The 27,155-nt window shown below is 41.3% G+C and overlaps 10 non-coding genes across 10 annotated transcripts; 8 read left to right on the top strand and 2 right to left on the bottom strand.

The window, feature by feature from the left end:
- Positions 1 to 16,432: 16,432 nt before the first annotated feature.
- LOC135002945 (U1 spliceosomal RNA) lies at positions 16,433 to 16,596 on the bottom strand. The gene has a single exon (XR_010204045.1). It is a non-coding gene; the product is annotated as a U1 spliceosomal RNA (small nuclear RNA).
- Positions 16,597 to 16,740: 144 nt separating this feature from the next.
- Positions 16,741 to 16,856, top strand: LOC135002938 (U5 spliceosomal RNA). Its single transcript, XR_010204038.1, has one exon. It is a non-coding gene; the product is annotated as a U5 spliceosomal RNA (small nuclear RNA).
- A 270-nt stretch (positions 16,857 to 17,126) lies between these two features.
- Positions 17,127 to 17,242, top strand: LOC135002942 (U5 spliceosomal RNA). The gene has a single exon (XR_010204042.1). It is a non-coding gene; the product is annotated as a U5 spliceosomal RNA (small nuclear RNA).
- Positions 17,243 to 19,654: 2,412 nt separating this feature from the next.
- Positions 19,655 to 19,770, top strand: LOC135002941 (U5 spliceosomal RNA). Its single transcript, XR_010204041.1, has one exon. It is a non-coding gene; the product is annotated as a U5 spliceosomal RNA (small nuclear RNA).
- A 275-nt stretch (positions 19,771 to 20,045) lies between these two features.
- LOC135002940 (U5 spliceosomal RNA) lies at positions 20,046 to 20,161 on the top strand. The gene has a single exon (XR_010204040.1). It is a non-coding gene; the product is annotated as a U5 spliceosomal RNA (small nuclear RNA).
- A 275-nt stretch (positions 20,162 to 20,436) lies between these two features.
- Positions 20,437 to 20,549, top strand: LOC135002944 (U5 spliceosomal RNA). Its single transcript, XR_010204044.1, has one exon. It is a non-coding gene; the product is annotated as a U5 spliceosomal RNA (small nuclear RNA).
- Positions 20,550 to 24,387: 3,838 nt separating this feature from the next.
- Positions 24,388 to 24,551, bottom strand: LOC135002937 (U1 spliceosomal RNA). The gene has a single exon (XR_010204037.1). It is a non-coding gene; the product is annotated as a U1 spliceosomal RNA (small nuclear RNA).
- A 144-nt stretch (positions 24,552 to 24,695) lies between these two features.
- Positions 24,696 to 24,811, top strand: LOC135002936 (U5 spliceosomal RNA). Its single transcript, XR_010204035.1, has one exon. It is a non-coding gene; the product is annotated as a U5 spliceosomal RNA (small nuclear RNA).
- Positions 24,812 to 25,081: 270 nt separating this feature from the next.
- On the top strand, positions 25,082 to 25,198 carry LOC135002943 (U5 spliceosomal RNA). Its single transcript, XR_010204043.1, has one exon. It is a non-coding gene; the product is annotated as a U5 spliceosomal RNA (small nuclear RNA).
- A 286-nt stretch (positions 25,199 to 25,484) lies between these two features.
- LOC135002939 (U5 spliceosomal RNA) lies at positions 25,485 to 25,600 on the top strand. The gene has a single exon (XR_010204039.1). It is a non-coding gene; the product is annotated as a U5 spliceosomal RNA (small nuclear RNA).
- The last annotated feature ends 1,555 nt before the right edge of the window (positions 25,601 to 27,155 follow it).

Raw genomic sequence — 27,155 nt, 5'->3', positions numbered from 1 at the left:
TTAATAATCGGGTAAAGAAAATTAATTGGATTTTTGAAAGAAAACAATACTGTCAATATACTATTAAAACAAATTAAAATGGTAAAAGTTATTGTACTTTAAGTAAAAATAAAAGAGCAAAAATATCAATCCCAGTTTTGGATTACTTTAATTAACAAAAAAAATGCATATAGCAGAGGATAGTTTCAATCTGCCTACCTCTGGGTTATGGACCCAGCATGCTTCCATTACAGTACTCTGCTGCACATGTAAGTGCAAGAGATCCTGAAGCACTCACTCATCATGGGAAAGTACCAATGTGTTTCTTCATTGGTTGATGGAAGAAACATCTTACAAAAACTCTCCACATTATTGACTTTTTAAAATGTTTCTAGAAATCGTTCTAGATGAATGCGTATTAGTCTTTGTCAGTAAGTACTTTTGCAAAGTGTCGCTGTGGCGCAATCAGTTAGTGTGTGAGGCTATTAACCAAAAGGTTGGTGGTTCAATCCCACCCAGGGACTTAATTGACCTTGTTATCAGATTTTGGTGATCTTTAAGTAGACAAGTCAAAATTTCAAACCCCCTGTTATGGTGTAGGGTACCTGGCCTTCTCTGATGTAATCAGAGTTAGATTTGATTTAGTGATTTTATAAAAACAGCTAGGAAGCACAATTTAGCAGTGAGTTGCAGAGAAAAAGAAATATGCTGGCAAAAAAATCCAATTGAGTGATTAAACAGCTCTTCATTTTCTGGCTTTATTTTTATGCTAACAAATTTGTTCTCTGAAAAGTGTCCACAAAGCCAAGTCTCTGATTAACATCTTTGTAGGGATGGTTTTTCACCTATTACTAAATTAAACTTGCTTCATTGGAAAGGCAGCAAGATGCATCCTCATTTCAATGTCTACTGAAATAATACAGGTTGACACCAGGAAACATTAACGCCACTGCATCCTTGCTGCTTTCGCATGTGGAAGTCTGTTTAATGTGAAAACAAGGTGATATCTAATTAGCACACAGGTAAGGAATTAAGAAAATCTTTATTTAAGGGTGAAGGTGTTTCTCACAAAATCGTTGCCCCAATGCATCATTGAAATTCAAGCTGGAAAGATGATTTTAATATATCACTTGTACATTTTGTATTGCTCTTCTGGTGACAATGTAGTTTGTTTTTGTCAATTACCATTATAATAATAGGGTAAAGAAAATTAAGTGGATTTTTGAAAGAAAACAATACTGTCAATATACTATTAAAACAAATTAAAATGGTAAAAGTTATTGTACTTTAAGTAAAAATAAAAGAGCAAAAATATCAATCCCAGTTTTGGATTACTTTAATTAACAATAAAAAATGCATATAGCAGAGGATAGTTTCAATCTGCCTACCTCTGGGTTATGGGCCCAGCATGTTTCCAATGCAGTACTCTGCTGAACATGTAAGTGCAAGAGATCCTGAAGCACTCACTCATCATGGGAAAGTACCAATGTGTTTCTTCGTTGGTTGATGGAAGAAACATCTTACAAAAACTCTCCAGATTATTGACTTTTTAAAGTTTTTCTAGGAAACGTTCTAGATGAATGCTTATTAGCCTTTGTCAGTATGTAAGTTTGCAAAGTGTCTCTGTGGCGCAATCGGTTAGTGTGTTTGGTTATTAATCAAAGGGTTGGTGGTTCAATACCACCCAGGGATGTAATTGACCTTGTTATCAGATTTTGGTGATCTTTAAGTAGACAAGTCAAAATTTCAAACCCCCTCTTATGGTGTAGGGTACCTGGCCTTCTCTGATGTAATCAGAGTTAGATTTGATTAAGTGATTTTATAAAAAAACAGCTAGGAAGCACAATTTAGCAGTGGGTTGCAGAGAAAAAGAAATATGCTGGCAGAAAAATCCAATTGAGTGATTAAACAGCTCTTCATTTTCTGGCTTTATTTTTATGCTAACTAATTTGTTCTCTGAAAAGTGTCCACAAAGCCAAGTGTCTGATTAACATCTTTGTAGGGATGGTTTTTAACCTATTACTAAATTAAACTTGCTTCATTGGAAAGGCAGCAAGATGCATCCTCATTTCAATATCTACGGAAATAATACAGGTTGACACCAGGAAACATTAACGCCACTGCATCTTTGCTGTTTTCTCATGTGGAAGTCTGTTTAATGTGAAAACAAGGTGATATCTAATTAGCACACAGGTAAGGAATTAAGAAAATCTTTATTTAAGGGTGAAGATGTTTCTCACAAAATCGTTGCCCCAATGCATCATTGAAATACAAGCTGGAAAGATGATTTTAATATATCACTTGTACATTTTGTATTGCTCTTCTGGTGACAATGTAGTTTGTTTTTGTCAATTACCATTATAATAATAGGGTAAAGAAAATTAAGTGGATTTTTGAAAGAAAACAATACTGTCAATATACTATTAAAACAAATTAAAATGGTAAAAGTTATTGTACTTTAAGTAAAAATAAAAGAGCAAAAATATCAATCCCAGTTTTGGATTACTTTAATTAACAATAAAAAATGCATATAGCAGAGGATAGTTTCATTCTGCCTACCTCTGGGTTATGGGCCCAGCATGTTTCCAATGCAGTACTCTGCTGCACATGTAAGTGCAAGAGATCCTGAAGCACTCACTCATCATGGGAAAGTACCAATGTGTTTCTTCGTTGGTTGATGGAAGAAACATCTTACAAAAACTCTCCAGATTATTGACTTTTTAAAGTTTTTCTAGGAAACATTCTAGATGAATGCTTATTAGCCTTTGTCAGTAAGTACTTTTGCAAAGTGTCGCTGTGGCGCAATCAGTTAGTGTGTACGGCTATTAACCAAAAGGTTGGTGGTTCAATCCCACCCAGGGACGTAATTGACCTTGTTATCAGATTTTGTTGATCTTTAAGTAGACAAGTCAAAATTTCAAACCCCCTGTTATGGTGTAGGGTACCTGGCCTTCTCTGATGTAATCAGAGTTAGATTTGATTCAGTGATTTTATAAAAACAGCTAGGAAGCACAATTTAGCAGTGGGTTGCAGAGAAAAAGAAATATGCTGGCAAAAAAATCCAATTGAGTGATTAAACAGCTCTTCATTTTCTGGCTTTATTTTTATGCTAACAAATTTGTTCTCTGAAAAGTGTCCACAAAGCCAAGTATCTAATTAACATCTTTGTAGGGATGGTTTTTCACCTATTACTAAATTAAACTTGCTTCATTGGAAAGGCAGCAAGATGCATCCTCATTTCAATATCTACTGAAATAATACAGGTTGACACCAGGAAACATTAACGCCACTGCATCCTTGCTGCTTTCTCATGTGGAAGTCTGTTTAATGTGAAAACAAGGTGATATCTAATTAGCACACAGGTAAGGAATTAAGAAAATCTTTATTTAAGGGTGAAGATGTTTCTCACAAAATCGTTGCCCCAATGCATCATTGAAATTCAAGCTGGAAAGATGATTTTAATATATCACTTGTACATTTTGTATTGCTCTTCTGGTGACAATGTAGTTTGCTTTTGTCAATTACCATTTTAATAATCGGGTAAAGAAAATTAATTGGATTTTTGAAAGAAAACAATACTGTCAATATACTATTAAAACAAATTAAAATGGTAAAAGTTAATGTACTTTAAGTAAAAATAAAAGAGCAAAAATATCAATCCCAGTTTTGGATTACTTTAATTAACAAAAAAAAATGCATATAGCAGAGGATAGTTTCAATCTGCCTACCTCTGGGTTATGAACCCAGCATGCTTCCATTACAGTACTCTGCTGCACATGTAAGTGCAAGAGATCCTGAAGCACTCACTCATCATGGGAAAGTACCAATGTGTTTCTTCATTGGTTGATGGAAGAAACATCTTACAAAAACTCTCCACATTATTGACTTTTTAAAATGTTTCTAGGAATCGTTCTAGATGAATGCTTATTAGCCTTTGTCAGTAAGTACTTTTGCAAAGTGTCACTGTGGCGCAATCAGTTAGTGTGTAAGGCTATTAACCAAAAGGTTGGTGGTTCAATCCCACCCAGGGACTTAATTGACCTTGTTATCAGATTTTGGTGATCTTTAAGTAGACAAGTCAAAATTTCAAACCCCCTGTTATGGTGTAGGGTACCTGGCCTTCTCTGATGTAGTTAGATTTGATTCAGTGATTTTATAAAAACAGCTAGGAAGCACAATTTAGCAGTGGGTTGCAGAGAAAAAGAAATATGCTGGCAGAAAAATCCAATTGAGTGATTAAACAGCTCTTCATTTTCTGGCTTTATTTTTATGCTAACTAATTTGTTCTCTGAAAAGTGTCCACAAAGCCAAGTATCTGATTAACATATTTGTAGGGATGGTTTTTCATCTATTACTAAATTAAACTTGCTTCATTGGAAAGGCAGCAAGATGCATCCTCATTTCAATATCTACTGAAATAGTACAGGTTGACACCAGGAAACATTAACGCCACTGCATCCTTGCTGCTTTCTCATGTGGAAGTCTGTTTAATGTGAAAACAAGGTGATATCTAATTAGCACACAGGTAAGGAATTAAGAAAATCTTTATTTAAGGGTGAAGATGTTTCTCACATAATCGTTGCCCCAATGCATCATTGAAATTCAAGCTGGAAAGATGATTTTAATGTATCACTTGTACATTTTGTATTGCTCTTCTGGTGACAATGTAGTTTGTTTTTGTCAATTACCATTTTAATAATCGGGTAAAGAAAATTAATTGGATTTTTTAAAGAAAACAATACTGTCAATATACTATTAAAACAAATTAAAATGGTAAAAGTTATTGTACTTTAAGTAAAAATAAAAGCTAAAATATCAATCCCAGTTTTGGATTACTTTTATGAACAAAAAAAAATGCATATAGCAAAGGATAGTTTCAATCTGCCTACCTCTGGGTTATGGGCCCAGCATGCTTCCATTGCAGTACTCTGCTGCACATGTAAGTGCAAGAGATCCTGAAGCACTCACTCATCATGCGAAAGTACCAATGTGTTTCTTCGTTGGTTGCTGGAAGAAACATCTTACAAAAACTCTCCAGATTATTGACTTTTTAAAGTTTTTTTAGGAAACGTTCTAGATGAATGCTTATTAGTCTTTGTCAGTATGTACTTTTTGCAAAGTGTCTCTGTGGCGCAATTGGTTAGTGTGTTCAGCTATTAATCAAAAAGTTGGTGGTTCAATCCCACCCAGGGACATAATTGACCTTGTGATCAGATTTTGGTGATATTTAAGTAGACAAGTCAAAATTGCAAACCCCCTCTTATGGTGTAGGGTACCTGGCCTTCTCTGATGTAATCAGAGTTAGATTTGATTAAGTGATTTTATAAAAAAAACAGCTAGGAAGCACAATTTAGCAGTGGGTTGCAGAGAAAAAGAAAAATGCTGGCAGAAAAATCCAATTGAGTGATTAAACAGCTCTTCATTTTCTGGCTTTATTTTTATGATAACAAATTTGTTCTCTGAAAAGTGTCCACAAAGCCAAGTATCTGATTAACATTTTTGTAGGGATGGTTTTTCACCTATTACTAAATTAAACTTGCTTCATTGGAAAGGCAGCAAGATGCATCCTCATTTCAATATCTACGGAAATAATACAGGTTGACACCAGGAAACATTAACGCCACTGCATCTTTGCTGTTTTCTCATGTGGAAGTCTGTTTAATGTGAAAACAAGGTGATATCTAATTAGCACACAGGTAAGGAATTAAGAAAATCTTTATTTAAGGGTGAAGATGTTTCTCACAAAATCGTTGCCCCAATGCATCATTGAAATTCAAGCTGGAAAGATGATTTTAATATATCACTTGTACATTTTGTATTGCTCTTCTGGTGACAATGTAGTTTGTTTTTGTCAATTACCATTTTAAAAATCGGGTAAAGAAAATTAATTGGATTTTTGAAAGAAAACAATACTGTCAATATACTATTAAAACAAATTAAAATGGTAAAAGTTATTGTACTTTAAGTAAAAATAAAAGCTAAAATATCAATCCCAGTTTTGGATTACTTTAATGAACAAAAAAAAAATGCATATAGCAAAGGATAGTTTCAATCTGCCTACCTCTGGGTTATGGGCCCAGCATGCTTCCAGTGCAGTACTCTGCTGCACATGTAAGTGCAAGAGATCCTGAAGCACTCACTCATCATGCGAAAGTACCAATGTGTTTCTTCATTGGTTGCTGGAAGAAACATCTTACAAAAACTCTCCAGATTATTGACTTTTTAAAGTTTTTCTAGGAAACGTTCTAGATGAATGCTTATTAGTCTTTGTCAGTATGTACTTTTTGCAAAGTGTCTCTGTGGCGCAATCGGTTAGTGTGTTCAGCTATTAATCAGAAGGTTGGTGGTTCAATCCCACCCAGGGACGTAATTGACCTTGTGATCAGATTTTGGTAATATTTAAGTAGACAAGTCAAAATTGCAAAACCCCTCTTATGGTGTAGGGTACCTGGCCTTCTCTGATGTAATCAGAGTTAGATTTGATTAAGTGATTTTATAAAAAAAACAGCTAGGAAGCACAATTTAGCAGTGGGTTGCAGAGAAAAAGAAAAATGCTGGCAGAAAAATCCAATTGAGTGATTAAACAGCTCTTCATTTTCTGGCTTTATTTTTATGATAACAAATTTGTTCTCTGAAAAGTGTCCACAAAGCCAAGTATCTGATTAACATCTTTGTAGGGATGGTTTTTCACCTATTACTAAATTAAACTTGCTTCATTGGAAAGGCAGCAAGATGCATCCTCATTTCAATATCTACGGAAATAATACAGGTTGACACCAGGAAACATTAACGCCACTGCATCTTTGCTGTTTTCTCATGTGGAAGTCTGTTTAATGTGAAAACAAAGTGATATCTAATTAGCACACAGGTAAGGAATTAAGAAAATCTTTATTTAAGGGTGAAGATGTTTCTCACAAAATCGTTGCCCCAATGCATCATTGAAATTCAAGCTGGAAAGATGATTTTAATATATCACTTGTACATTTTGTATTGCTCTTCTGGTGACAATGTAGTTTGTTTTTGTCAATTACCATTTTAATAATCGGGTAAAGAAAAGTAATTGGATTTTTGAAAGAAAACAATACTGTCAATATACTATTAAAACAAATTAAAATGGTAAAAGTTATTGTACTTTAAGTAAAAATAAAAGAGCAAAAATATCAATCCCAGTTTTGGATTACTTTAATTAACAAAAAAAAATGCATATAGCAGAGGATAGTTTCAATCTGCCTACCTCTGGGTTATGGACCCAGCATGCTTTCATAACAGTACTCTGCTGCACATGTAAGTGCAAGAGATCCTGAAGCACTCACTCATCATGGGAAAGTACCAATGTGTTTCTTCATTGGTTGATGGAAGAAACATCTTACAAAAACTCTCCACATTATTGACTTTTTAAAATGTTTCTAGGAATCGTTCTAGATGAATGCTTATTAGCCTTTGTCAGTAAGTACTTTTGCAAAGTGTCGCTGTGGCGCAATCAGTTATTGTGTAAGGCTATTAACCAAAAGGTTGGTGGTTCAATCCCACCCAGGGACATAATTGACCTTGTTATCAGATTTTGGTGATCTTTAAGCAGACAAGTCAAAATTTCAAACCCCCTGTTATGGTGTAGGGTACCTGGCCTTCTCTGATGTAATCAGAGTTAGATTTGATTCAGTGATTTTATAAAAACAGCTAGGAAGCACAATTTAGCAGTGGGTTGCAGAGAAAAAGAAATATGCTGGCAGAAAAATCCAATTGAGTGATTAAACAGCTCTTCATTTTCTGGCTTTATTTTTATGCTAACTAATTTGTTCTCTGAAAAGTGTCCACAAAGCCAAGTATCTGATTAACATATTTGTAGGGATGGTTTTTCACCTATTACTAAATTAAACTTGCTTCATTGGAAAGGCAGCAAGATGCATCCTCATTTCAATATCTACTGAAATAATACAGGTTGACACCAGGAAACATTAACGCCACTGCATCCTTGCTGCTTTCTCATGTGGAAGTCTGTTTAATGTGAAAACAAGGTGATATCTAATTAGCACACAGGTAAGGAATTAAGAAAATCTTTATTTAAGGGTGAAGATGTTTCTCACAAAATCATTGCCCCAATGCATCATTGAAATTCAAGCTGGAAAGATGATTTTAATATATCACTTGTACATTTTGTATTGCTCTTCTGGTGACAATGTAGTTTGTTTTTGTCAATTACCATTTTAATAATAGGGTAAAGAAAATTAAGTGGATTTTTGAAAGAAAACAATACTGTCAATATACTATTAAAACAAATTAAAATGGTAAAAGTTATTGTACTTTAAGTAAAAATAAAAGCTAAAATATCAATCCCAGTTTTGGATTACTTTAATGAACAAAAAAAAAATGCATATAGCAAAGGATAGTTTCAATCTGCCTACCTCTGGGTTATGGGCCCAGCATGCTTCCATTGCAGTACTCTGCTGCACATGTAAGTGCAAGAGATCCTGAAGCACTCACTCATCATGCGAAAGTACCAATGTGTTTCTTCATTGGTTGCTGGAAGAAACATCTTACAAAAACTCTCCAGATTATTGACTTTTTAAAGTTTTTCTAGGAAACGTTCTAGATGAAAGCTTATTAGTCTTTGTCAGTATATTCTTTTTGCAAAGTGTCTCTGTGGCGCAATCGGTTAGTGTGTTCAGCTATTAATCAAAAGGTTGGTGGTTCAATCCCACCCAGGGACGTAATTGACCTTGTGATCAGATTTTGGTGATATTTAAGTAGACAAGTCAAAATTGCAAACCCCCTCTTATAGTGTAGGGTACCTGGCCTTCTCTGATGTAATCAGAGTTAGATTTGATTAAGTGATTTTATAAAAAAACAGCTAGGAAGCACAATTTAGCAGTGGGTTGCAGAGAAAAAGAAAAATGCTGGCAGAAAAATACAATTGAGTGATTAAACAGCTCTTCATTTTCTGGCTTTATTTTTATGATAACAAATTTGTTCTCTGAAAAGTGTCCACAAAGCCAAGTATCTGATTAACATATTTGTAGGGATGGTTTTTCACCTATTACTAAATTAAACTTGCTTCATTGGAAAGGCAGCAAGATGCATCCTCATTTCAATATCTACTAAAATAATACAGGTTGACACCAGGAAACATTAACGCCACTGCATCCTTGCTGCTTTCTCATGTGGAAGTCTGTTTAATGTGAAAACAAGGTGATATCTAATTAGCACACAGGTAAGGAATTAAGAAAATCTTTATTTAAGGGTAAAGATGTTTCTCACAAAATCATTGCCCCAATGCATCATTGAAATTCAAGCTGGAAAGATGATTTTAATATATCACTTGTACATTTTGTATTGCTCTTCTGGTGACAATGTAGTTTGTTTTTGTCAATTACCATTTTAATAATAGGGTAAAGAAAATTAAGTGGATTTTTGAAAGAAAACAATACTGTCAATATACTATTAAAACAAATTAAAATGGTAAAAGTTATTGTACTTTAAGTAAAAATAAAAGCTAAAATATCAATCCCAGTTTTGGATTACTTTAATGAACAAAAAAAAAATGCATATAGCAAAGGATAGTTTCAATCTGCCTACCTCTGGGTTATGGGCCCAGCATGCTTCCATTGCAGTACTCTGCTGCACATGTAAGTGCAAGAGATCCTGAAGCACTCACTCATCATGCGAAAGTACCAATGTGTTTCTTCATTGGTTGCTGGAAGAAACATCTTACAAAAACTCTCCAGATTATTGACTTTTTAAAGTTTTTCTAGGAAACGTTCTAGATGAATGCTTATTAGTCTTTGTCAGTATATTCTTTTTGCAAAGTGTCTCTGTGGCGCAATCGGTTAGTGTGTTCAGCTATTAATCAAAAGGTTGGTGGTTCAATCCCACCCAGGGACGTAATTGACCTTGTGATCAGATTTTGGTGATATTTAAGTAGACAAGTCAAAATTTCAAAAACCCCTGTTATGGTGTAGGGTACCTGGCCTTCTCTGATGTAATCAGAGTTAGATTTGATTCAGTGATTTTATAAAAACAGCTAGGAAGCACAATTTAGCAGTGGTTTGCAAAGAAAAAGAAATATGCTGGCAAAAAAATCCAATTGAGTGATTAAACAGCTCTTCATTTTCTGGCTTTATTTTTATGCTAACAAATTTGTTCTCTGAAAAGTGTCCACAAAGCCAAGTATCTGATTAACATCTTTGTAGGGATGGTTTTTCACCTATTACTAAATTAAACTTGCTTCATTGGAAAGGCAGCAAGATGCATCCTCATTTCAATATCTACTGAAATAATACAGGTTGACACCAGGAAACATTAACGCCACTGCATCCTTGCTGCTTTCTCATGTGGAAGTCTGTTTAATGTGAAAACAAGGTGATATCTAATTAGCACACAGGTAAGGAATTAAGAAAATCTTTATTTAAGGGTGAAGATGTTTCTCACAAAATCGTTGCCCCAATGCATCATTGAAATTCAAGCTGGAAAGATGATTTTAATATATCACTTGTACATTTTGTATTGCTCTTCTGGTGACAATGTAGTTTGTTTTTGTCAATTACCATTTTAATAATAGGGTAAAGAAAATTAAGTGGATTTTTGAAAGAAAACAATACTGTCAATATACTATTAAAACAAATTAAAATGGTAAAAGTTATTGTACTTTAAGTAAAAATAAAAGAGCAAAAATATCAATCCCAGTTTTGGATTACTTTAATTAACAAAAAAAAATGCATATAGCAGAGGATAGTTTCAATCTGCCTACCTCTGGGTTATGGGCCCAGCATGCTTCCATTGCAGTACTCTGCTGCACATGTAAGTGCAAGAGATCCTGAAGCACTCACTCATCATGGGAAAGTACCAATGCGTTTCTTCATTGGTTGATGGAAGAAACATCTTACAAAATCTCTCCAGATTATTGATTTTTTAAAGTTTTCTAGGAATTGTTCTAGATGAATGCTTATTAGCCTTTGTCAGTATGTACGTTTGCAAAGTGTCTCTGTGGTGCAATCGGTTAGTGTGTTTGGTTATTAACCAAAGGGTTGGTGGTTCAATCCCACCCAGGGATGTTATTGACCTTGTCATCAGATTTTGGTGATCTTTAAGTAGACAAGTCAAAATTTCAAACCCCGTCTTATGGTGTAGGGTACCTGGCCTACTCTGATGTAATCAGAGTTAGATTTGATTAAGTGATTTTATCAAAAAACAGCTAGGAAGCACAATTTAGCAGTGGGTTGCAGAGAAAATGAAATATGCTGGCAGAAAAATCCAATTGAGTGATTAAACAGCTCTTCATTTTCTGGCTTTATTTTTATGCTAACAAATTTGTTCTCTGAAAAGTGTCCACAAAGCCAAGTATCGGATTAACATCTTTGTAGGGATGGTTTTTCACCTATTACTAAATTAAACTTGCTTCATTGGAAAGGCAGCAAGATGCATCCTCATTTCAATATCTACTGAAATAATACAGGTTGACACCAGGAAACATTAACGCCACTGCATCCTTGCTGCTTTCTCATGTGGAAGTCTGTTTAATGTGAAAACAAGGTGATATCTAATTAGCACACAGGTAAGGAATTAAGAAAATCTTTATTTAAGGGTGAAGATGTTTCTCACAAAATCGTTGCCCCAATGCATCATTGAAATTCAAGCTGGAAAGATGATTTTAATATATCACTTGTACATTTTGTATTGCTCTTCTGGTGACAATGTAGTTTGTTTTTGTCAATTACCATTTTAATAATCGGGTAAAGAAAATTAAGTGGATTTTTGAAAGAAAACAATACTGTCAATATACTATTAAAACATATTAAAATGGTAAAAGTTATTGTACTTTAAGTAAAAATAAAAGAGAAAAAATATCAATCCCAGTTTTGGATTACTTTAATTAACAAAAAAAAATGCATATAGCAGAGGATAGTTTCAATCTGCCTACCTCTGGGTTATGAACCCAGCATGCTTTCATTACAGTACTCTGCTGCACATGTAAGTGCAAGAGATCTTGAAGCACTCACTCATCATGGGAAAGTAACAATGTGTTTCTTCGTTGGTTGATGGAAGAAACATCTTACAAAAACTCTCCAGATTATTGACTTTTAAAAGTTTTTCTAGGAAACGTTCTAGATGAATGCTTATTAGCCTTTGTCAGTATGGACTTTTGCAAAGTGTCTCTGTGGCGCAATTGGTTAGTGTGATTGGTTATTAACCAAAGGGTTGGTGGTTCAATCCCACCCAGGGATGTAATTGACCTTGTTATCAGATTTTGGTGATCTTTAAGTAGACAAGTCAAAATTTCAAAAACCCCTGTTATGGTGTAGGGTACCTGGCCTTCTCTGATGTAATCAGAGTTAGATTTGATTCAGTGATTTTATAAAAACAGCTAGGAAGCACAATTTAGCAGTGGTTTGCAGAGAAAAAGAAATATGCTGGCAAAAAAATCCAATTGAGTGATTAAACAGCTCTTCATTTTCTGGCTTTATTTTTATGCTAACAAATTTGTTCTCTGAAAAGTGTCCACAAAGCCAAGTATCTGATTAACATCTTTGTAGGGATGGTTTTTCACCTATTACTAAATTAAACTTGCTTCATTGGAAAGGCAGCAAGATGCATCCTCATTTCAATATCTACTGAAATAATACAGGTTGACACCAGGAAACATTAACGCCACTGCATCCTTGCCGATGATAACCTCAAGTTGGGTCATTCGGTGCTGCAGAGTCGTACGCACTCTTCCACCCGTTCAAGAGCTTTGGTATAACCCCATGGTTCTTAATGTGACCCCAGCATCCTCTAGGTCGTATGAGAAAATAGGATTTTAATACCTACCGGTAAATCCTTTTCTCTTAGTCTGTAGAGGATGCTGGGCACCCGTCCCAGTCCATACTGTGTCTGCAGTTATTACTTGTGGTTATACACATGTTGTGTTATGGTTCTGGTCAGCTTTTTGCTGCAATTGTTCATGCCGTTGGCTTGTGTTCTGTTGAATGCCACGTTCTGCGGCATGCTTAAGGTGTGAGCTGGTAAGATGCTCACCTTAGTTTAACAATAAATCCTTTCCTCGAAATGTCCGTCTCCCTGGGCACAGTTCCTATAACTGGAGTCTGGAGGAGGGGCATAGAGGGAGGAGCCAGTTCACACCCTTTGATAGTCTTAAAGTGCCCATGTCTCTTGCGGATCCCGTCTATACCCCATGGTTCTTAATGTGACCCCAGCATCCTCTACGGACTAAGAGAAAAGGATGCCCTTGCGCACTATCCTGACTTCTCCTCCCGTCTGCTTACTTTGTGCCTTCCAACGCACAATGCGAACTACAGGTGGTGCTGCAGGGCCCACACCCTTTTACTTGCCTTACAGAACAGCTCTGGAGCTGTTACAGTGCCCAGCTGCTGCAAGAAATCAGCTTGAATGCTTCAGGGGATGGGGCATGGCCAACATGAGCCCCACACCAAAGGAGGGTGTGGGTGTTTAATGAGAACTAGGGGTCATCCAAGCACTGCAAAAGGCCGCCATGCCCTGCACGCCCCTTTTCTCTTTTCATATGCAGATGAGGGTTCCAGCCAACTTTGGCCCACTGCTTGGATAACATCACTGTATGCAAATCCGTCTGCTGCAGACCTTCCCCCAGGAATGCTTGTACTTGATGTTGCATATGGTTTGATATTTGATGGTGCTTCAGTATTAGGCAGCCTTCCGCCCTCCCATGTTCATCTGAAAAGATGTGGTCTCCCTGCAGTTGTTGTCCCCAGACGAGAGTTCCCTTGTGCTTCCTCAGTTGAATCTCCTTAACTTGACGGGGGAGGGGCTGCCCGAGCAGCCACCCTCCCCAGCCCTATCCCAACTCATACTTATTTTGCATATGAGATCTCTTGATCATGAAGATTGTTCTCACAGGGTGAGGTTCATCCATTATATTTTAAAATAGGAAGGTACAAATTACATATTTGAATTGCATTTATGTGCTTGATTCAAATGTCCCCCCCCCCCCTTCCATTCTCAATTGTGCCCGTCAGCAGCTATTCTAAGGTTGCTGCCAATGGGTGTGACACATTAATTTCTTCTGTGGGGTACACTGGACTCCACAAGGATTCACATTGGGGTGTAGAGTAGGATCTTGATCTGAGGCACCAACCGGCTCAAAGCTTTTGACTGTTCCCAAGATGCTCAGTGCATTCTCCTCTATAACCCCGCTTCCATGAACAGGGAGCTCAGTTTGTAGTTGGTGCCTTCAGTAGCAGGCCACTTAACAGGGGCCTGCCTCAGGCAGCCTATTCTTAGCTATAAATTTTGACAAGAAAAGAAGAACTTGTTTTATGAGAATCTACAAGGGCTGCAGCAGGCTAGGTCTAATAGACATCTTTACTGCAGCTTCATCACTCCCAGCGGCGCTGTATACTCCCATGCCCTGGTTGCTGGGTCACTGCAGCGGAGGCTCCGGTTTCATCCTAAGGTCAGTCACACACACACCACCCTTCCGGATCACGAGGCCGCTGATGAAGGGGAGCGTGGCCGTAGGGGGTGGACCGTGTGCGCACTGGCGTGGACACTGATTACTGGGCAGCCGCTCCACTAGCCACCAGGTACAGTTAAGGAGCACAGGTCTGGGGGTTTTTCTCCTATATTAACCCAATTTTGTACTGCCCGCAGCGCATTGTGATAGGTAATAGGGCCTGATTCAGGTTGGATTGCAATCACAATAAGCGATCCAACTGCAAAAATTGCTAAGAGCATACGCATGTGCCTGCATTTTCTGTGGCACCCCGCAGAGAATGCGATCGCCTCTGCCTGTCAATCGGGGCGGGGGGGGGGGGATAGGTGGGTCAGCAACACTCCATTTCCAAGTCAGGGATGGAGCGGTGCGGGGGCAAGGCTTCAAAATGGGGTCTGCAACGGAGGAGACACAGGGGGCGTGGTCACAGCGGCTGTATGACATCACATTCAGCCGCTGTGATCACAAAAATGGTGGCGGCTTCCTGCGCGCACATACAGTCTGCACCAGCAGGAGGCTACATCATTTTTTATGATCACGCTGAACTGCAGTGCGACTGCAATTACAGCATGGACAAGAAGGGAGGCGTCATGCTGGGTGGCCATGCCCTTTCACTGTGCAGGAGCCAGCACCGCTCACACACTAGTCCCCGGGTGCAGCCCCCAACCCCCGGGACACCCGGAGCAACAAAATGTAGATTCAGGCCACCAGGCCACGCCCCTACCTATGAAACCATGCCTCCTTTTTACCATTGCGCTGCTTATCTGCGCGCACTGCATTACAATCTCCCTCGCCACCTCTCTGGGTGTCACCAGTGATAGTGACACCTCTGCCATGCTTGTAGCAGCTGGTCCTAAGATCTACGCCTCAAGCCCTGAGTGTTTGCCCTTGTGACTTGTTGATCATCATAGCGAAGCAGATGCTTACAGAAAACTGCAGGGGCTTAGATTGAAAATAAAAAAATTGATAGGTATAAGGTAGAGAGGAGCGGGTTCGGTTCTCCGAGAACCGAATTCCCCACGAACTCCACGTTGTTTACACTGGTCCGAGGCAGGCTCGGTTGTTCCCGCCTGACTCGGAAAACCTGAAAAAGGGAAAATGTCATCATCCCGCTGTCGGATTCTCGCGAGATTCGGATTCCATATAAAGAGCTGCGCGTTGCCGCCATTTTTACTCGTGCATTGAAGATAGAGCGGAATGGACGTGGCTATGTTCTCTCAGTGGAAATCTCAATATCAGTGCTCAGTATCAGTGGTTACTTATTGCTGCTCAGTAATACTAGTAGTGTGTCTCTCCTGCTCAGTGTCAGTTCTCAGTAGTATCCTCATCAGTGCTCAGTATCACTGCTCATTGTCTTGTGCTGCATTGTGGTGCTCAGCATACTACAGTACATTACTAATAGTCCAGTGCTGCATCTTGCTGCTCAGTGTCAGTTCTAGTATCCTCATCAGTGCTCACTATCACTGTTCATTGCATTTTGGTTTTCTGTATACTACAGTAACATAGTAATATAGTAACATATAGTAACATAGTTTTTGAGGTTGAATAGAGGCAAATTGCCCATCGTGTTCAACCTGTTTTAAGTTGTGATGATTCTACATACTTGCTGAATAATGTTTTATGACTAGTTAGCTACTATAACTCATGTTACCCCCGGATTAACCATGTTGATATTTTAAGTATTATAACCTTGGATAGCTTTTTCATTCAGAAATGTATCCATTCCTTTTTTAAATCCAATTACAGAGTCCACCATTACCACCTTCCCTGGCAGGGAATTCCACATCCTGATTGCCCTAACAGTGAAGATCATAGTATCTCACCTGGCAGGTAAGTAGGAGTTGGGCTAGAGCTGTGGAGGATTGCTGCTCGGGCACCCCCTGTCAAGTGAAGGAGATCCAACTGAGGCAGCACAAGGGAACTCTCGAAAGAAGAACAAGGCTAGAGGAAGATCTGAGACAAAGAAATCTGACTTTTACCAGAGCTGACCAGAGGAAAGCACAAACACAGTCCCCCACTACCACAAATAATGCAGTCGAGTTTCCCACATTTGGGGAAATCACAGGGGTCAGCATACCCAGAATGCAATGAATGAACCTCACCCTGGGAGAACAATCTTCATGACCATGGTATCTCCTATGCAAAATAAGTATGATTTGGGATAGGGCTGGGGAGGGCCGCTGCTCAGGCACATCTCTGTCAAGTAAAGGAGATTCAACTGAGGCAGCACAAGGGAACTCTCATCTGGGGACAACAACTGCAGGGAGAACACATATTTTCAGATGAAAATCTTGGTCATGCTCTGGTTTCTCTTCAGAACGAACAAATCTTTCGCCTTTTACTAAAGATTTCCGTGGAGAGGAGCAAAACTGAGTTTTACCTCAATTTTTGCATGCCCCATCTTTTTGGGGTTTCTTTTATCGGTTTAAAGATAGAATGAGTGTGCTTTAATGAAAGCTCATTTGCATAGAAATGACAGTAAATGTTTGTTTCTTTTCAAACAGAACTTTCTTGACCATGCTACTTGCTTGAAAGATCTGGGAGCACATGGAATACAGTACAAACCATGCTTATAGCAAGGAGAAGCCAGGTGAGAAATCTGCTTTCTTTCAAATTGGGCGCTCACTTTGATCTGAATGAGGACTGCTGGCATGGCACTCAGGCGACAGGTGGAATCTTGGTCATGCTCTGGTTTCTCTTCAGAACTAACAAATATTTCGCCTTTTATTAAAGATTTCCGTGGAGAGGAGCAAAACTGAGTTTTATCTCAATTTTTGCATGCCCCATATTATTGGGGTTTCTTTTATCAGTTTAAAGACAGAACGAGTGTGCTTTCTTGTTAGCTTTAATGTAAGTTTATTTGTATAACAATGACAGTAAATGTCTGTTTCTTTTCAAGCAGAACTTTCTTGACCATACTAATTGCTTGAAAGATCTGGGAGCACATGGAAAAGAGTACAAACCATGCTTATAGCAAGGGGAAGCCTGGTGAGAAATCTGCTTTCTTTCTTTCAAATTGGGTGCTCACTTTGAGCTGAATGAGGACTGCTGGCATCAGGGCCGGCTCTAGGCATGTTCGAATAGAGCGGCCGCGCAGGGCGCCACCCTTAATGGGCGCCACGCGCTGGCGCCGCCATATTCGATGCTGGAGCCGGCCCTGTGTGTGTGCTGCTGCAGCATTTGGCGGTCGCGCTGTGTATGCGCGCTGCGCGGCGCCGGTATCTAACGTCAGACGCCGGCGCCGCGCATAGCCCGCCTGCACAAGTGGCCGCCCACCCGCCCGCCAGCCCGGACCCAGGCTCAGGCTCACTCGCCCGGCCTCCCGCCCGCCCGCCAGCGCTCCCACACAGGCGGACAGCAGTACTCCTCCCCAGCGCCGCAGGTATTTTTTTTTTTTTTTGGGGGGGGAGATCCGCACTGTGGGGGCATTTCTGGCACACAGGGGGCATTTTTGGTTATGTGGGGGCATTTCTGGCATTGTGGGGGCATTTCTGGCTCTGTGGGGGGCATTTCTGGCACTGTGGGGGCATTTCTGGCACTGTGGGGGCATTGCATATCTAGCTCTGTGGGGGCATATTTGGCACTGTGGGGACATATCAGGCACTGTGGGGACATTTCTGGCACTGTGGGGGCATTTCTGGCACTGTGTGGGCATTTCTGGCACCGTGGGGGCATTTCTGGCACTGTGGGGGCATTTATCTGGCTCTGTGGGGGCATTTATCTGGCTCTGTGGGGGCATTTATCTGGCACTGTGGGGGCATTTCTGGCACTGTGGGGGCATTTCTGGCACTGTGGGGACATATCAGGCACTGTGGGGGCATATCTGGCACTGTGGGGGCATATCTGGCACTGTGGGGGCATATCTGGCACTGTGGGGGCATTTCTGGCACTGTGGGGGCATTTCTGGCACTGTGGGGGCATTTATCTGGCTCTGTGGGGGCATTTATCTGGCACTGTGGGGGCATTTATCTGGCACTGGGGGCATTTATCTGGCACTGTGGGGGCATTTCTGGCACCGTGGGGGCATATCTGGCACTGTGGGGGCATATCTGGCACTGTGGGGACATATCTGGCACTGTGGGGGCATTTATCTGGCTCTGTGGGGGCATTTATGTATCAGGCACCGTGGGGGCATTTATGTATCAGGCACCGTGGGGGCATTTATGTATCATGCACCGTGGGGGCATTTATGTATCAGGCACCGTGGGGACATTTATGTATCTGGCACCGTGGGGGCATTTATGTATCTGGCACCGTGGGGGCATTTATGTATCTGGCACCGTGGGGGCATTTATGTATCAGGCACCGTGGGGGCATTTATGTATCTGGCACCGTGGGGGCATTTATGTATCTGGCACCGTGGGGGCATTTATGTATCTGGCACCGTGGGGGCATTTCTTGCACTGTGGGGGCATTTCTTGCACTGTGGGGACATTTCTTGCACTGTGGGGGCATATCTTGCACTGTGAGGGCATTAATGTATGTGGCACTGTGGGGGCATATCTGCGCTGTGGGGGCATTTATCCATCTGGAACTGTGTGGCCATTTATGTAGCTGGCACTGCTGGGGGGCATGTCACGTGTAGCTGGCACTGCTGGGGGGCATGTCATGTGTAGCTGGCACTGCTGGGGGGCATATCATGTAGTGTTCCCGCTAGGCGTCTGTGGCTGGGCAGTGTGTCTCAGTGCTCTACCTGGCGCAATGTGTCTAACGTGCTCTTATAGGAGGTTCTACCTGGTGCAATGTGTATTAGCTGCACTACTGTGTGGTGTAATGTGAATTGCCACTATAATGTGGCTACGCACCTTCCCCACGAAGTAACTCCCCTAAATTTTTGCTGCGCGCCTTCGGCGCGCACTGTCCATGCTTTAGCGTGTGGAAATGGGAACAACAAGCATTACAGTATGTACATCATTTTGCCCACCTAACTTAAAAATGTGCCCTCCCTGTGATCAGCAACCTGCCCTAAAAAGTGAACACTAGCACGTGTAGCTGGCACTGCTGGAGGGCATGTCATGTGTAGCTGGCACTGCTGGGGGACGAGACCACGCCCACTTTTTCAAGAGGCCACACCCACTTTTCCAAGGGCGCGCGCGCCTTCGGCGCGCGCATGGGGGGGGGGCACTTTTACATTTTCTCGCTCAGGGTGCTAGTAGGCCTGGAGCCGGCCCTGGCTGGCATGGCACTCAGGCGACAGGTGGAATCTTGGTCATGCTCTGGTTTCTCTTCAGAACGAACAAATCTTTCGCCTTTTACTAAAGATTTCCATGGAGAGGAGCAAAACTGAGTTTTATCTCAAATTTTGCATGCCCCATCTTATTGGGGTTTTATTTTATCGGTTTAAAGATAGAACGAGTGTGCTTTAATGTAAGCTCATTTGCATAGAAATGACAGTAAATGTTTGTTTCTTTTCAAACAGAACTTTCTTGACTATACTAATTGCTTGAAAGATCTGGGAACACATGGAAAAAAATACAAACCATGTTTATAGCTAGGGGAAGCCTGGTGAGAAATCTGCTTTCTTTCTTTCAAATTGGGTGCTCACTTTGAGCTGAATAAGAACTGCTGGCATGGCACTCAGGCGACAGGTGGAATCTTGGTCATGCTCTGGTTTCTCTTCAGAACGAACAAATCTTTCGCCTTTTACTAAAGATTTCCGTGGAGAGGAGCAAAACTGAGTTTTATCTCATTTTTTCCTTGCCCCATCTTATTGGGGTTTTATTTTATCTGTTTAAAGATAGAACGAGTGTGCTTTAATGTAAGCTCATTTGCATAGAAATTACAGTAAATGTTTGTTTCTTTTCAAACAGAACTTTCTTGACCACACTAATTGCTTGAAAGATCTGGGAGCACATGGAAAAGAGTACAAACCATGTTTATAGCAAGGGTAAGCCTGGTGAGAAATCTGCTTTCTTTCATTCAAATTGGGTGCTCACTTTCAGCTGAATGAGAACTGCTGGCATGGCACTCAGGCGACAGGTGGAATCTTGGTCATGCTCTGGATTCTCTTCAGAACTAACAAATATTTCGCCTTTTATTAAAGATTTCCGTGGAGAGGAGCAAAACTGAGTTTTATCTCAATTTTTGCATGCCCCATATCATACCTCCCAACTGTCCCGATTTTCGCGGGACAGTCCCGTTTTTTGGGGACTGTCCCGCTGTCCCACCTGCGGGCCGCAGTGTCCCGCGGTGGGGAGGACAGTTGGGAGGCTCTGTCTGTCGCTGCCCTGCTTAGCAGAGCAGCGGTGAATAGACGCTGTGCGCATGCGCACAGCGTCTATTCACTGAAGTCAGAGGGAGAGGTGGCATGCCAGCGGCTCACAGAGCGCTGGGCATGCCCCCTCAGTGCCGAAAACGGGGGCGTGACTCGCGATCGCGGGTCCTCCCGCGAAGTCACACCCCCTTTTACTTAGGCCACGCTGCAATTGTTCATGCCGTTGGCTTGTGTTCTGTTGAATGCCACGTTCTGCGGCATGCTTAAGGTGTGAGCTGGTAAGATGCTCACCTTAGTTTAACAATAAATCCTTTCCTCGAAATGTCCGTCTCCCTGGGCACAGTTCCTATAACTGGAGTCTGGAGGAGGGGCATAGAGGGAGGAGCCAGTTCACACCCTTTGATAGTCTTAAAGTGCCCATGTCTCTTGCGGATCCCGTCTATACCCCATGGTTCTTAATGTGACCCCAGCATCCTCTACGGACTAAGAGAAAAGGATGCCCTTGCGCACTATCCTGACTTCTCCTCCCGTCTGCTTACTTTGTGCCTTCCAACGCACAATGCGAACTACAGGTGGTGCTGCAGGGCCCACACCCTTTTACTTGCCTTACAGAACAGCTCTGGAGCTGTTACAGTGCCCAGCTGCTGCAAGAAATCAGCTTGAATGCTTCAGGGGATGGGGCATGGCCAACATGAGCCCCACACCAAAGGAGGGTGGGGGTGTTTAATGAGAACTAGGGGTCATCCAAGCACTGCAAAAGGCCGCCATGCCCTGCACGCCCCTTTTCTCTTTTCATATGCAGATGAGGGTTCCAGCCAACTTTGGCCCACTGCTTGGATAACATCACTGTATGCAAATCCGTCTGCTGCAGACCTTCCCCCAGGAATGCTTGTACTAGATGTTGCATATGGTTTGATATTTGATGGTGCTTCAGTATTAGGCAGCCTTCCGCCCTCCCATGTTCATCTGAAAAGATGTGGTCTCCCTGCAGTTGTTGTCCCCAGACGAGAGTTCCCTTGTGCTTCCTCAGTTGAATCTCCTTAACTTGACGGGGGAGGGGCTGCCAGAGCAGACACCCTCCCCAGCCCTATCCCAACTCATACTTATTTTGCATATGAGATTTCTTGATCATGAAGATTGTTCTCACAGGGTGAGGTTCATCCATTATATTTTAAAATAGGAAGGTACAAATTACATATTTGAATTGCATTTATGTGCTGGATTCAAATGTCCCCCCCCCCCTTCCATTCTCAATTGTGCCCGTCAGCAGCTATTCTAAGGTTGCTGCCAATGGGTGTGACACATTAATTTCTTCTGTGGGGTACACTGGACTCCACAAGGATTCACATTGGGGTGTAGAGTAGGATCTTGATCTGAGGCACCAACCGGCTCAAAGCTTTTGACTGTTCCCAAGATGCTCAGTGCATTCTCCTCTATAACCCCGCTTCCATGAACAGGGAGCTCAGTTTGTAGTTGGTGCCTTCAGTAGCAGGCCACTTAACAGGGGCCTGCCTCAGGCAGCCTATTCTTAGCTATAAATTTTGACAAGAAAAGAAGAACTTGTTTTATGAGAATCTACAAGGGCTGCAGCAGGCTAGGTCTAATAGACATCTTTACTGCAGCTTCATCACTCCCAGCGACGCTGTATACTCCCGTGCCCTGGTTGCTGGGTCACTGCAGCGGAGGCTCCGGTTTCATCCTAAGGTCAGTCACACACACACCACCCTTCCGGATCACGAGGCCGCTGTTGAAGGGGAGCGTGGCCGTAGGGGGTGGACCGTGTGCGCACTGGCGTGGACACTGATTACTGGGCAGCCGCTCCACTAGCCACCAGGTACAGTTAAGGAGCACAGGTCTGGGGGTTTTTCTCCTATATTAACCCAATTTTGTACTGCCCGCAGCGCATTGTGATAGGTAATAGGGCCTGATTCAGGTTGGATTGCAATCACAATAAGCGATCCAACTGCAAAAATTGCTAAGAGCATACGCATGTGCCTGCATTTTCTGCGGCACCCCGCAGAGAATGCGATCGCCTCTGCCTGTCAATCGGGGCGGGGGGGGGGGATAGGTGGGTCAGCAACACTCCATTTCCAAGTGAGGGATGGAGCGGTGCGGGTGCAAGGCTTCAAAATGGGGTCTGCAATGGAGGAGACACAGGGGGCGTGGTCACAGCGGCTGTATGACATCACATTCAGCCGCTGTGATCACAAAAATGGTGGCGGCTTCCTGCGCGCACATACAGTCTGCACCAGCAGGAGGCTACACCATTTTTTATGATCACGCTGAACTGCAGTGCGACTGCAATTACAGCATGGTCAAGAAGGGAGGCGTCATGCTGGGTGGCCATGCCTTTTCACTGTGCAGGAGCCAGCACCGCTCACACACTAGTCCCCGGGTGCAGTCCCCAACCCCCGGGACACCCGGAGCAACAAAATGTAGATTCAGGCCACCAGGCCACGTCCCTACCTATGAAACCATGCCTCCTTTTTACCATTGCGCTGCTTATCTGCGCGCACTGCATTACAATCTCCCTCGCCACCTCTCTGGGTGTCACCAGTAATAGTGACACCTCTGCCATGCTTGTAGCAGCTGGTCCTAAGATCTACGCCTCAAGCCCTGAGTGTTTGCCCTTGTGACTTGTTGATCATCATAGCGAAGCAGATGCTTACAGAAAACTGCAGGGGCTTAGATTGAAAATAAAAAAATTGATGGGTATAAGGTAGAGAGGAGCGGGTTCGGTTCTCCGAGAACCGAATTCCCCACGAACTCCACGTGGTTTACACTGGTCCGAGGCAGGCTCGGTTGTTCCCGCCTGACTCGGAAAACCTGAACAAGGGAAAATGTCATCATCCCGCTGTCGGATTCTCGCGAGATTCGGATTCCATATAAAGAGCTGCGCGTTGCCGCCATTTTTACTCGTGCATTGAAGAGAGAGCGGAATGGACGTGGCTATGTTCTCTCAGTGGAAATCTCAATAGCAGTGCTCAGTATCAGTGGTTACTTATTGCTGCTCAGTAATACTAGTAGTGTGTCTCTCCTGCTCAGTGTCAGTTCTCAGTAGTATCCTCATCAGTGCTCAGATCACTGCTCATTGTCTTGTGCTGCATTGTGGTGCTCAGCATACTACAGTACATTACTAATAGTCCAGTGCTGCATCTTGCTGCTCAGTGTCAGTTCTAGTATCCTCATCAGTGCTCACTATCACTGTTCATTGCATTTTGGTTTTCTGTATACTACAGTAACATAGTAATATAGTAACATATAGTAACATAGTTTTTGAGGTTGAATAGAGGCAAATTGCCCATCGTGTTCAACCTGTTTTAAGTTGTGATGATTCTACATACTTGCTGAATAATGTTTTATGACTAGTTAGCTACTATAACTCATGTTACCCCCGGATTAACCATGTTGATATTTTAAGTATTATAACCTTGGATAGCTTTTTCATTCAGAAATGTATCCATTCCTTTTTTAAATCCAATTACAGAGTCCGCCATTACCACCTTCCCTGGCAGGGAATTCCACATCCTGATTGCCCTAACAGTGAAGATCATAGTATCTCACCTGGCAGGTAAGTAGGAGTTGGGCTAGAGCTGTGGAGGATTGCTGCTCGGGCACCCCCTGTCAAGTGAAGGAGATCCAACTGAGGCAGCACAAGGGAACTCTCGAAAGAAGAACAAGGCTAGAGGAAGATCTGAGACAAAGAAATCTGACTTTTACCAGAGCTGACCAGAGGAAAGCACAAACACAGTCCCCCACTACCACAAATAATGCAGTCGAGTTTCCCACATTTGGGGAAATCACAGGGGTCAGCATACCCAGAATGCAATGAATGAACCTCACCCTGGGAGAACAATCTTCATGACCATGGTATCTCCTATGCAAAATAAGTATGATTTGGGATAGGGCTGGGGAGGGCCGCTGCTCAGGCACATCTCTGTCAAGTAAAGGAGATTCAACTGAGGCAGCACAAGGGAACTCTCATCTGGGGACAACAACTGCAGGGAGAACACATATTTTCAGATGAAAATCTTGGTCATGCTCTGGTTTCTCTTCAGAACGAACAAATCTTTCGCCTTTTACTAAAGATTTCCGTGGAGAGGAGCAAAACTGAGTTTTACCTCAATTTTTGCATGCCCCATCTTTTTGGGGTTTCTTTTATCGGTTTAAAGATAGAATGAGTGTGCTTTAATGAAAGCTCATTTGCATAGAAATTACAGTAAATGTTTGTTTCTTTTCAAACAGAACTTTCTTGACCATGCTACTTACTTGAAAGATCTGGGAGCACATGGAATACAGTACAAACCATGCTTATAGCAAGGAGAAGCCAGGTGAGAAATCTGCTTTCTTTCAAATTGGGCGCTCACTTTGATCTGAATGAGGACTGCTGGCATGGCACTCAGGCGACAGGTGGAATCTTGGTCATGCTCTGGTTTCTCTTCAGAATGAACAAATCTTTCGCCTTTTATTAAAGATTATCCGTGGAGAGGAGCAAAACTGAGTTTTATCTCAATTTTTGCATGCCCCATATTATTGGGGTTTCTTTTATCAGTTTAAAGACAGAACGAGTGAGCTTTCTTGTTGGCTTTAATGTAAGTTTATTTGTATAACAATGACAGTAAATGTCTGTTTCTTTTCAAGCAGAACTTTCTTGACCATACTAATTGCTTGAAAGATCTGGGAGCACATGGAAAAGAGTACAAACCATGCTTATAGCAAGGGGAAGCCTGGTGAGAAATCTGCTTTCTTTCTTTCATATTGGGTGCTCACTTTGAGCTGAATGAGGACTGCTGGCATGGCACTCAGGCGACAGGTGGAATCTTGGTCATGCTCTGGTTTCTCTTCAGAACGAACAAATCTTTCGCCTTTTACTAAAGATTTCCGTGGAGAGGAGCAAAACTGAGTTTTATCTAAATTTTTGCATGCCCCATATTATTGGGGTTTCTTTTATCTGTTTAAAGACAGAACGAGTGTGCTTTCTTGTTAGCTTTAATGTAAGTTGCCATAGATGCAGTGAAACACGCGTGTAGGGCACGGCGTGTCCTCGTGTATTTGACTCATGTGAAATGTTATAAAACAAAAATATATGATTATGATGTTAGCTGTTAGTCTCCACTAATAGGGAATAGAAGCTGAGCTATAAGAAAGGAATACACTAGATATGATGTCACTTAGCAATTACAATGTCTAAAGTGCATACAGATAGCTACTAATAACTCTTGATAAGAAAGTATATCAGTGTGGGTATATTTATATGATGGGATATTGGGACTAGTGAATATATATCACTCCTGCTGTCCAGATTGGCAATAACCAGACAATTATGATAAGAGTAGAGATGTCACATGGGCTGCTATAGATATTAATTTAATGCTGTATGTGTCATTTGTTACAAATGGATACATTTTCTATGAGTCAGCCTAGCAGCTGCATGTTCTAACAGAACACTATCCTCACACAGAATCTGCTAACCTTGAGATAACTAAATGACAGTGTGTAACAGTCTCTTTACTATAAGACTGTTACAAAGTAATATATATATTTGAAGTCAGTCTAGCAGCTGTGTGTTTCAGCAGTTTATAAGACAAAGAAAATCTCCTATTGTGGAATCTAGACACATGGGACTGCTGGCCTGTGTCATACTATTTCTATGTAATACCAGTAACATGTATATAACTGTTACATAATTGTTACAAATGGATAAATCTTTGAGTCAGCCTAGCAGCTGCATGTCCTAACAGGACACCATAAATCCTTTACAGTGTAACAAATTGATTGGTAACACTTAAAGGCTGGAGAGCAGTTATATGCCTTACTAGCATACTCAATATACCACATTATTACACCAGTTACCACGATTATTGACAGCGCATTTGATATATTATATTACCCTCACACTGAGTCTGTTTACCTTTAGATAACTAAGTGACCGAATATGTAACAGTTTCTCTATCATAAGACTGTTACAAAGTGAGATAGATATATTTGGAAGTCAGTCAAACAGCTGTGTGTTTCAGCGGTTTATAAGAAAATTCCTCATTGTGGAATCTGGACCACTAAGGGTTATTATATATATAGCACATGGAATTGCCACATCTCCCTATATGATAATTTCATTACACTGTAACATAATAAGAATTAACTCTTTAACAGTGTAAATAGAGAGTAATGAATCTCTGACACATGGAATATATTATTTCTTAGATGAATTGGATAAACCATTATGACAGACACTTTGCTTCCTAATAAGAATTGAGGTGGCTATACCTCTAAGGAAAGCATTATTGCCTACGCCTAGATCAGATTAAATAAGATCTGGCTGAATATATGAAGGAAGGTTGCTATTTATATGAGAATTGGAATTGCTATATTCCTTAAGGCAACCCCACCGATTGATATATGTTGTCAATTAAGTATATCTGAACGGCTATATCTGGACCAGATTTAATAAGATCTGGCTGATTATATGAAGGAGGGCTGCTATTTATATTGGAATTG

The sequence above is a fragment of the Pseudophryne corroboree genome, unplaced genomic scaffold (assembly GCF_028390025.1).
Source record: "Pseudophryne corroboree isolate aPseCor3 unplaced genomic scaffold, aPseCor3.hap2 scaffold_1814, whole genome shotgun sequence".
NCBI lineage: Eukaryota > Metazoa > Chordata > Amphibia > Anura > Myobatrachidae > Pseudophryne > Pseudophryne corroboree.
The sequence above is the reverse complement of the archived record's forward strand: the minus strand, read 5'-3'. Positions and strand labels throughout refer to the sequence as shown.